Raw genomic sequence first — 10,771 nt, forward strand, 5'->3', positions numbered from 1 at the left:
ATGATTGCTTTATTATTTTGGAGCTACAAATCCCACATTTTTCTCAACCAAAGAACATCTATCCTTTCATGTTCACCGTGTCTTAAAAAGCAGAAAATAATAACAAGACAAACACAAACAGAGTCAAAGACCAATTCAATTGAACTCGGACTCCTAAAACCAAGCCTTGCAAACTCTTCCCCTCTCACCCCACTCGGCTTCTTAGAGACTGCCGCCACCATTCATGGCGACATCCCTTCCGTTATCTACAATGACACAACTTACACATGGTCACAAACCCGCCGTCATTGCCTCCAACTCGCGTCCGCCCTCTCCTCCCTCGGAATCTGCTCCGGTGATGTTGTCTCAGTCATCGCTCTCAACATCCCCGCCATGTACGAGCTCCAGTTTGTCGTCCCCTTTGTCGGTGCAATCCTAAACAACATCAACACTCGCCTCGATTGCCGCACCATCTCTATCATCCTCCACCATGCCGAGTCCAAGCTCGTCTTTGTGGACTGCGCCTCATGTGATCTCGTCCTCCAAGCCTTGTCCATGTTCCCTCATCACCAACAACTCCCACTTCTCGTCCTCATCACGGACGACATGGTCGAGTTCTCACAAGCTGGTGATTTCATCGACATGTACGATGGCTTAATTGAGAGGGGTGACCCTAATTTCAAGTGGGTTCATCCAAGCTCGGAGTGGGACCCCATGGTGCTCAACTACACTTCTTGAACGACGTCGTCTCCAAAGGGTGTCGTACACTGCCATAGGGGAGCTTTCATCAAAACGGTCGACGCGTTGATTGACTGGCCAGTTCCGAAGAACCCAGTTTACCTCTGGACATTTCCGATGTTCCACGCTAACGGGTGGAGCTTCCCGTGGGCAATCGCGGCAGTCGGGGGAACCAACATATGTATGCGCAAGTTCGACTTGGAGATCGTTTATGACCTTATCACGCGCCATGGCGTGACTCACATGTGTGGGGCGCCTGTGGTTCTCAACATGATAACAAACTCAAACAAACATTACAAAATTCGGTAAAGATATTGACAGCTGGGGCTCCACCACCGGCAACTGTGCTCTTCCGAGCGGAGTCACTAGGGTTTAATATCAGCCACGGATACGGGCTGACGGAGACAAGCGGGCTGGTGGTTTCATGCGGGTGGAAGGAGAAGTGGAATTGTTTGCCAGCAACAGAGAGGGCACGTTTAAAGGCGCGTCAGGGTGTGAGGGCCATCGGGATTACAGAGGTTGATGTTGTAGGTCCCATGGAGGAGAGCATTAAGCGCGATGGGGTGACCTTAGGTGAGGTGGTTATGAGAGGAGAGTGCGTCATGTTAGGGTACCTTAAAGACCCTGAGGCAACCGCGAGTTGTTTTAGGAACGGTTGGTTCTACACGGGTGATGTTGGAGTAATGCATGAGGATGGGTATTTGGAGATTAAGGACAGGTCAAAGGACGTGATTATTAGTGGCGGGGAGAATATAAGCAGCGTGGAGGTTGAGTTAGTGTTGTACGGTCACCGGTCGGTTAATGAGGTAGCAATGGTGGCCAAGGCGGATGAGTTATGGGGGGAGACGCCATGCGCGTTTATGAGCTTGAAACTAGGTTTGAAGGAGATAATCACGAAAGAGGAAATAGTTGAGTATTGTAGAAAAAACACGCCCCGCTATATGGTTCCTAGGACAGTGGTTTTTATGCAGGAGCTTCCGAAGACATCAACGGAAAAATACAAAAGTTTTTGTTGAGAAAGATTGTGAAGGACATGGGCTCAAAGAGACTAATGTGATTAAGGAATGGTAGTCTTGTGATCTAGTCCCACAATTTTCATTTGTATATTTTTGTTTTTAAATAACACAACCTTGCATTTTATTATCATATCTGAGACAAAACTTGAGAATATATCTCTCTCAAGTAGATAATACAAGTTTGGAACTACATCCAATCATCAATAATCATCAATAAAATTCCAAAGATCAAATCTCCTATTAAAATATTGTTTAGTAAGATAGTCTGACAATCTATATTTTTCTCTAATCATGTGAACAACCTGAATACATTATGGGTCTGTTTGTTGTTGTTTTTAAAACAGTTTTCAGTTTTTAAAAACTAAAAATTTGTTTGGTACTACCTGTTTAGAAAAATTGTTTTTAAAAACAGTTATCATTTTCAGTTTTTAAAACTAATAAACTAAAACAGCTAAAAGATGTTTTCAGTTTTTGATTTTGTTTTCAGATATCAGTTTTCTAAATGTTCGAAAACATGTCATTCAAATTATTTCCTTATTCTGAAAACTGTTTTTAAAAATTGTTTCTGAAAACTGTTTTAAAAACCGAAAACTAAAACTGCAATCAAACATGCCCTCAATCTCTTGCCTAAGCACATCAATTATATTCAACTCATTCAATATTTCTCATCGGCGATTATATCTTTAATTGTCTGAACCCACTACAAGTGAAGAAATGTTCCTAGATTCTGAGAAATTCTCAAAGTCGACTCTCAACTTCTGAGATATGCCCCAAGATTTCTTTCTTTTTGTTAAGCAGAACTCCTCCGACCCAACTTTCACCCATATTACCTTTGGAGATACCATCCACATTGAATTTAAACATCTTATCTCCTTGAGTTTAACATGACATTGTTTATGGCAAATTTATTTACGATTTCTATAGAGACTATGTCAATGTTCCGCTTGAGTAATCTGGCGTGACTTTGAGTTGCTTCATTGAACTAGGTTCTAAGCTTTGAGGATGTGACGGCCACTGGAAAGGTTATCTGACGATGATGTTTAACTCATTCAAAAATCAAGGAAAATAAAGGTGGAAATAGGATATTGAGTGGGTACGTAGCTAGGTGGAAATACATTGATTGACCCTTATGCTCTCTATTTGGATGCAGGGGAAAAAATAAAATTAAGGAGTATGGAATATAAGAGGAAAATGACTATGAGGAATGAATACACGAAAAAAAGATGATTTTTTAGTTGTTTTGGATTCATAAAAATAAAAATAAAAGGCTTAAATATGCTTAAGATTTCTGAAATGGTAAAGAAAATCAAATTGAGTTCCTGAAAAAAATTCTTTAAAATGTATACTTGAATTTTTTTTTTATCAAATTGGGTCCAAAAGTCATTTTAATGCCTATGTTACCTCAATTTGGACCAGTCAACATGTCCACATCATCTCACTTATCCTACATGTAATAATTATTTTATTTTAGTTTTAGCCAAATCTTCCCTCTTCATCTTCTTCTTTCCTTTTTATCCTCAAACACATAAATATGAACAAAACTCATAAGCTCCTTCATCCTTCTACATCAATCTCTTTCTTCATCATCTTCTTCTTATTGGGTTTGGAGATTTTTACTTGTTTGATCTATGGAGATTCTGGATTTTGGTTCGGTTGCAATGGGGATTGCGTCAGTGGGGGTTGCGAGTAGTTGGGGTGGTGTTTTGGATGGGGGTTGCAGTGGATGGGGGTTATGAGTTTTGGATGGGTTGCGTTTTGGACAGTGGTGGTTGCGTTTTGGGGGCGCGGTTTCTTGTTGGGGTGTGGTTTCTGGGTGTGGGCGGTGGTTGTTGGGGTTATGGTGCCTGTGGTTTTAATGGAAGAAGAGGAAGTGCAAGAAGATGAATAGGGGCGGTGGTTTAAGGTGGCTTTATGGTCCATGGCATGGCTTTGTGGTTCCTAGTTTGGTGGGGGGTGGTAGTTTCGAGGAGGAGAAGGAAAAGAGAAGAGATGATGATGGTGGTGGTTCTGGACTATTGGGTTTGATGGAAGAAGAGGAACAACTGGATGAAGATGAAAATGATGAAGATGAAGAGGTGTGAAATTCTTGTTTACTTAGGACATATGTGATACACAATGTTCAAGACAATGTGTATGACATACAGTACAGATGTGTATCACATACAGACAACAACGTTCACATTGTTAACCCAGTTTGGTGCAATGTCGCCTACGTCTGGAGGGTTTTTATCCAAAAAATGAAATCATTTATCAATAGTTTAGGTGCACCCAGACTTACAAGAACACACACCTTATTCAGCGCCTCTTCTTTGTCGAATTGATGATAGTTGGTGTTCAATGTGGTCTTGTTTTCATAAGTGGGTATATAATTTTTTTTTAAGATTGCTGAGTGTGGATGTCTTTTTATGGCCTTTTTTCTATAGAGTGCTTTGTTTGGGCAGAAGTATAGGGGCCGCTTAACGTGGTTGGGCAATAAGCTTTAATTGATATTCTTTTTTGTCCATTTTGTACCTTCTCTAGAGAAGGGTTCTCTTCTTTATTTCTTTTAATAAATTGAAATTTTGTTGTTAAAAAAACAAAATCATCTCCCTCTTCACACTTAGGATTACAGATCTCACAATTAACCCCTTCCAAATACCAAATTCATAACAATTATATTTCTCAATAATCTATGACTTAGTAAAACACCCAATGAACTTTTAGGAGAAATGAAGTACAGAGAGATAATTCATGGAAGCAATAGCAAAAACTCATATATAAAAGGAATTGTTCTCAAAACATATTCAATCGGTTAACTACATCATTTCTTAACACTAGCATGATCCAAATGAAAGAGGAAGAATAATATAAGAAAACCAAAAGACGCATGGCTTTGATGATGAATGCCTTCAACACCTTAGAGCATCTCCAATGGAAGTGTCTCACACACAGAGACTCTCTCATTAGTGTCTCATACCATTGGAGAGAAATAGTTCTTTCACCATGTCAAATTTGAGAGTGGTAGTGTAGAAACTTCTCTCTCATGTGTCCCTCATAAATATGTTCTTATAAAATATTATTATATTTGCTTATTATTTTATCATATAAAGTGTGTAGTTGAATATGAGATCTACTAGAGAAACTTTTAAGATTTTTTGGGTTGAAGTAAAAAATTAGTAAAATGGTTTAGATGATGTGGCACTATGATGATTTGTAAAAAATGAAATGTAAACACTCTAGTAACTATGATAGATAAAGATGCTCTAATCTTATAGCACTTGAAATCTGACAAATCTTGCACTCCCTGATCTCTAATGTACATGAATGCATAAAAATTGTGTAACACCTCATCAAAGTTGCTTAAGTGCATTGCTGCAGTGTTCCATTAAGCCAACGCAACAATGTTTTGTGAAGCCATCACGGCAGCTAGTGCTGCCAATTGCCATACCCATATCCATATGTGAATTTTGCCATGGTCTGTCATGTTAATGCTAGGCGTGCACACATGTCACGCTTGAGCATGGGAAGAAACTATGGAAAACAACAAATCGTCCCAAAACAAGTTAGAAAATAGAAAATTAAATAAAAAATGACATAAACATAATTATATATCCTAAAAATAACAAAAATATCAATAAAAATAGGCTTAAATACTCTAGGGGTCCCTGAAATTGTACCCTGTATCAAAATAAGTCCTTGAAAATTTTTTTTCCGATTCCGGATCCCTGGAATTGTTTTTTTAATCAGAATAAGTCTCTACGCCGGAGAAGACGGTGGTTGACGACGGCGGTCATGGCGGCGCTACGACCAGGGTGTTGGGCCGGCTTCGTCTCGTCCTCAGGAACTCAGTGGTGGTGGTCTCGTGGGCTGGGTCGTCACAGTTGAAGAGAAAAGGCCAGTCGCAAGTTGATTTCTTCTCGCCGGAATTTATGGAGCTTCTCGGTTTCTTCGTTTTAGCTTTGTTTCTTGCGATTCCTTCGCCCAGATCAGATATATGAAGGTCTAGGAGTGTTTTAAACATGTTATTTCATGGTTTGTGGAAACAATGAGGAGGCAACCACTGTCTTCTCCGGCGTAGGGACTTATTTTGATCAAACAAATTTTTCTAGGGACCCGGAATCGGAAAAAAAATTTTCAGGGACTTATTTTGATACGGGGTACAATTTCAGGGACCTACAGAGTATTTAAGCCATAAAAATACTATAAAAATAAGTGAAAACATCCTAATATCAAAGAATAATAGTAAAATGCTAGGAAAACAATACACCATCACCAAACCACATTTATCCCACTTTCACACTACTTCACGCACCTGAACCCCAATAAGTCAAATTTATAGAGTCTCTCTCTCTCTCTCTCTCTCTCTCTCTCTCTCTCTCTCTCTCTCTCTCTCTCTCTCTCTCTCTCTCTCTCTCTCTCTCTCTCTCTCTCTCTCTCTCTCTCTCTCTCTCTCTCTCTCTCTCTCTCTCTCTCAATGTTCTAACTTCGCATTCTCCACGACCCAAACCATCAAACTTTTTTTTGATAAATGTGTCGCCCAAGGCATAAGCTCTCTCATTCTCTTTCTAAAACCCAACTCAAAGATCCTGATTTCTCTTACGAGCATTCATTCTGGGAGAAACCTTCACGCAACATCTTCCACATCATCTCCAATTTTCACGTCATATTCTCACATCGTTTTTTCGCATCAAGGACCATGTATGTGAACCTTATATTCCAAACATGATACATTTCGTAGGATTTAAGTTACTAGCATTCTCATTATCCTAATATCCAGGGCCGGCCTTGGGCCTGTGCAAGCAGGCCCACAACCCAGGGCCTCCAAAAAGAAGGGGTCCAAAAAAAATTCTCATTAAACTTTCCCCTAAAATAAAATTTAGTTATAATGTTATTAATGACTTGAGCTGGTCTAGTGGTTAGTAACTGTGGATGTTACTTTTATGTACCGGGTTCTCCCACCTTTTGGCTTTTGACAAGTTATTTGTTAATTAATTTGAATTGAAAGAATTCAAAAATTAAAGCAAAAGGTCGCGTTGCTTGGATTCGAACACGTGACCCGTGACGGGTTGCAAGAGGTCAGTTGCCAAACAAACCAACATATTGGTTCTGATGAAATTTCGAACGTTAAAATTATTAGGGGTCTATTTTTATTATTTGCCCAGGACCTCCAAAATGCCGGGACCGGCCCTGCTAATATTACTAATTCTTTAGTAGTTGCAAGGATTTTAATTCAACAATTTCATTAATTTTGATTGCAGTCTATATTCTTAAACTCATGCGAAAATCGTCAAGAAATACGCACAATAAAAGCATGCCATGATATGCATAGGGGGTCTTTCAAACTGCCATTAACTTCCCCATTCGGTCTTACAGCAGTTATAATCGTTGAAAACTGATTAAAAAGATTAACGCTCTAACATAATTACAGGTAGTTACAATCACCGTCAGATATAGCGTAGCAGTTCTTACAATCACCAATGGGTACCAGAGCAATGCCCAAAACCATTTCCTAACATACGTTTTCTTGACAGTTATCAAACCGCCGAAACATTAATTAGGGTCAAGTTGAACTTTCATGCTAAAATAAACTGCTAAAAATGTCTTTTTTATTGTGGTGAACCGAGACTAATGGATCTTGATCTTCTGAAATTGAACTTCAGTTATCCTAACTTCAAAAAATATTATAATTAAATTTTCTTTAACAGAGCTTTGACTCGCTAGCTACAACTCTACCAAACCAAAAATGTTAAACGTTGTACTACTAATTATTCTTCAGCCTAGTCAACAAAGGTCTATGATTGAAGTAGGAGCATGTTTTTAAAACAACACACACATATTTTGTTTTTATTCACATTCTGTTATGGTGGCTTATAGGGTGCAATTGTGGACTGGGTCTTGCACCATGCAAGATGGAAAATTACCTGCTATAACGGGTTTGTATACCTGCTGTAAAAAAATTGAAAAAATAAAAAAAAAGAAATTTACAAAAACACCCTTTAATACTCCCTTCTCTCTGTCCCTCTCTCCGTCAATGGCACTGTACCACAGCCCGGCCTCCTTGCGGCGGAATCCTTCCGCCACCGCGCCGTCACCCACTCTGCTGCAACCAATTTCACACGCGCAGAGCAAACAGAAACCATCTCACACACAGAGAGCAAAAGCAACCACTATAAAGCCATGACCCATCACATAACCCACACTCCCTCACCCCATCGCCACCCATGAGGGAACCGCCGCCATCAACCCCGCCTCACCCACCACCACCACCCTCAATGTCCCCCTCGCCGGACCACTCATCCGCCACCAGCATGTTCTGGGGCGAAGGCGCTGGTGAATGGAGGAGCATCATCAATCGCCCATCTTCGCCGGCGAAGGTTCAACCACCCATATCCAAATCACCTTGAACATCGCCCAGATCTGGGTTTTGGTGGCGAGGCCGAGAAGCAACTTTTTCCACCTTACCTTGAACATCACCGGTGAAGAGGATAGAAAGGTAATAGGAGAACTGGACGTGTTGTTCACCCCTCTTCCTATCCCTGCTTCTGCAAGATCAAGCTGAATCACTTTCCTTCATCCTTACTTGGATCGATCTACTCTCCAAAGCTTCAAAGATTCATCATCATTGGCTCCATTGTGAAAATCAGGGGTGAAAATCTGGTTTGGTTATGGGTTGGGTGGCTATGGTGATTGGTCCTTGTCATTGGGGTTTCTGGTTTGAAGGTTTGGGTTGTCAGGTTTAGAAAGGTTGGGTATGGTGGAAACGACAGGAAGAAAGTTTGCAGAGGGGGTGGTGTTCTGATCGGAGTGCTCCGGTGCGACAAAAGGTGGTGGCTGGCCGTGTAAGGGTGGTTGCCGAGCTTGGAGGAGATGAGGAAAGGTGACAGCATAGATGGAAGAGAAGAGGGCATTAGAGTCAAAAACAAAATTTTAATTAAAATAATGTATATATAAAAATTCAGGCTTAGCAAATTAAAGGTAAGGCATCTAAATGGAATATTCCATTTGTGTGGTTGTGAAGACCTCTTGCACCGGTGCAATACCTATTGTGTATTGCACCTTATCCTCCACCTTCTGTTATTAACTCTTTACTTTTTATATCATACTAGTATCTTTTACCCGTGCGTTGCACGGGGGCATTATTTTTTATTTTGTACTGTATTTTTTAATGATTTTTTAAAAATTATTTATTCGTAAGTAAAGGAGAATTTTTTTTTTGTGATAATTAGATTTTTTGTCGAATTGTTAATTTATCTTTTTGATTGTGTTTTTTTTTTGTCGTACGTTTTTTTATGAGTGTATTTGATTTTTTTATTTGTGTTGTTTGTCCTTGTTTATCTAATTGATGCTTCTGATTTATTCTTTTAATATAGCAATTTTATTTTACTTTACAGATAGAAGAAGTCTTTTTTATTTGTAAGATCTTATTTAATATTAAGTTTGTCTTTTTTAGTTTCATAACTCATATGAAATAAATAATAATATACTTATTTAAAATAATTTTTTGAAGTTAGTAGTAGAAAACTATAGACTAATTAATGTTAATGGACGAAGTTCAAAGAGAAATATATAGGGGAGTTTTTTTTTATTGAATGGAGGAAGTTTATTGCAGCTCAAATCATGGTGCGCAATTAGCCTTAGTTTAGCAGAGGGTGTTTCCTGAGTTTTGGTAATTGGGTCTTTAGGGAGTCTTTTGAGGATTTCTGAGGACATTTAGATAGGTTTGTATAGACTTTGGGTATAGGGATGACAATGGGTAGGGTTTGGGTAGGGTACTATAGTACCCATCTCTATACCCGCGTTTTCAAAAATTACCCGTACCCATCCCCGTGCCCGCGTGGGTAGCAATTTGAATGCCCGTACCCGTACCCTTTGGGTACTTATATGCCCGTACCCGTGCCCACTACCCGCAATTTAGCTAACTAAAATATAATTTTTCACTATTTTTGTTAATCGAAAACAAAAATACAACTAACTTTTTAAATAAAAAACACTAATTAAAAATACAAAAGATTATCTAAAAACTTAACAAGTAAAATCATTCAACTAAGCATAATTTTTTAGAAGGAATAAGCGAGAAAGATATAACTTTAAATTTATAATTTTAGATTTATAATATAGTCTTAAAATTGTAGGTTATTAACTTACTAATTTTAAAAATAAGTGGGAGTAAATTAGCAATAGTTATAAATACCTTAAATACTCAGCTATTTTTTTTAAAAAAAAAAGAGTAAGTTTGAAAGTTATAGCTTAAGTTAATTTGTTAATAACTTAATATATTACCAAATAATAATAATAATAATAATAATAATAATAATAATAATATATGTGTGCGGGTATGGGGCGGGTTGGGTACTATAGTGCCCATACCCGCACCCATACCCACTACTTTTTGCGGGTAATTACCCATACCCAACCTCATACCCATCTAGCGGGTTTTTACCCTACCCATAGTGGGTATTTTTTGCGGGTACCCTATGGGTCCGAGACCCATTGCCATCCCTATTTGGGTATCTTGGGTTGGTTGTTATATTTTTTGGGGTTCTTTTTGTATTTGCTGACTTTTGCTCCATTTGGAGGAGGGTGTATGTCATGTCAATTTCCTCATAATATAGTTATTGCTTTCGAAAAAAAAAAAGTTAATTGTTAGTATTAATTATTACTTGATTAATTTAACAAATTTAAACTAATAAAGTGTGTCTTATGGAATTCCCTAAGTTTTAATGTTAATTTTTTCCTATGAAATTTCATAACTCACATAAATTCAATAATCTATGTGCTTAAATAAAAATTTTGTACTTTGTTAGTATTAGATTTTACTATTCTTATCAAGAAATTAAGTATTTGTAAAAAATAAATAATTCATAGTTTTTTATTTGGTTACAAATAATTCATAATTTGTTCATATTAAACCTAATATAAAATAGGATGAAAGCAAGTTAAACTCGTCTAAATAAAATTTTCACAATCTAAGTAAATTTGGACCTTCCCATTTTTTTTAGAAAAAAATCAGAGAAGTAGTATGTAAGACCCGGATAATTTATGCGATTAATTAACTAGTT

General features: G+C 38.1%; 1 pseudogene; it reads left to right on the plus strand.

Moving 5' to 3' along the window:
• On the plus strand, window positions 1–1,774 carry LOC130728005 (2-methylpropanoate--CoA ligase CCL4-like; annotated as a pseudogene).
• Window positions 1,775–10,771: the final 8,997 nt, after the last annotated feature.

The sequence above is a fragment of the Lotus japonicus genome, chromosome 1 (assembly GCF_012489685.1).
Source record: "Lotus japonicus ecotype B-129 chromosome 1, LjGifu_v1.2".
NCBI lineage: Eukaryota > Viridiplantae > Streptophyta > Magnoliopsida > Fabales > Fabaceae > Lotus > Lotus japonicus.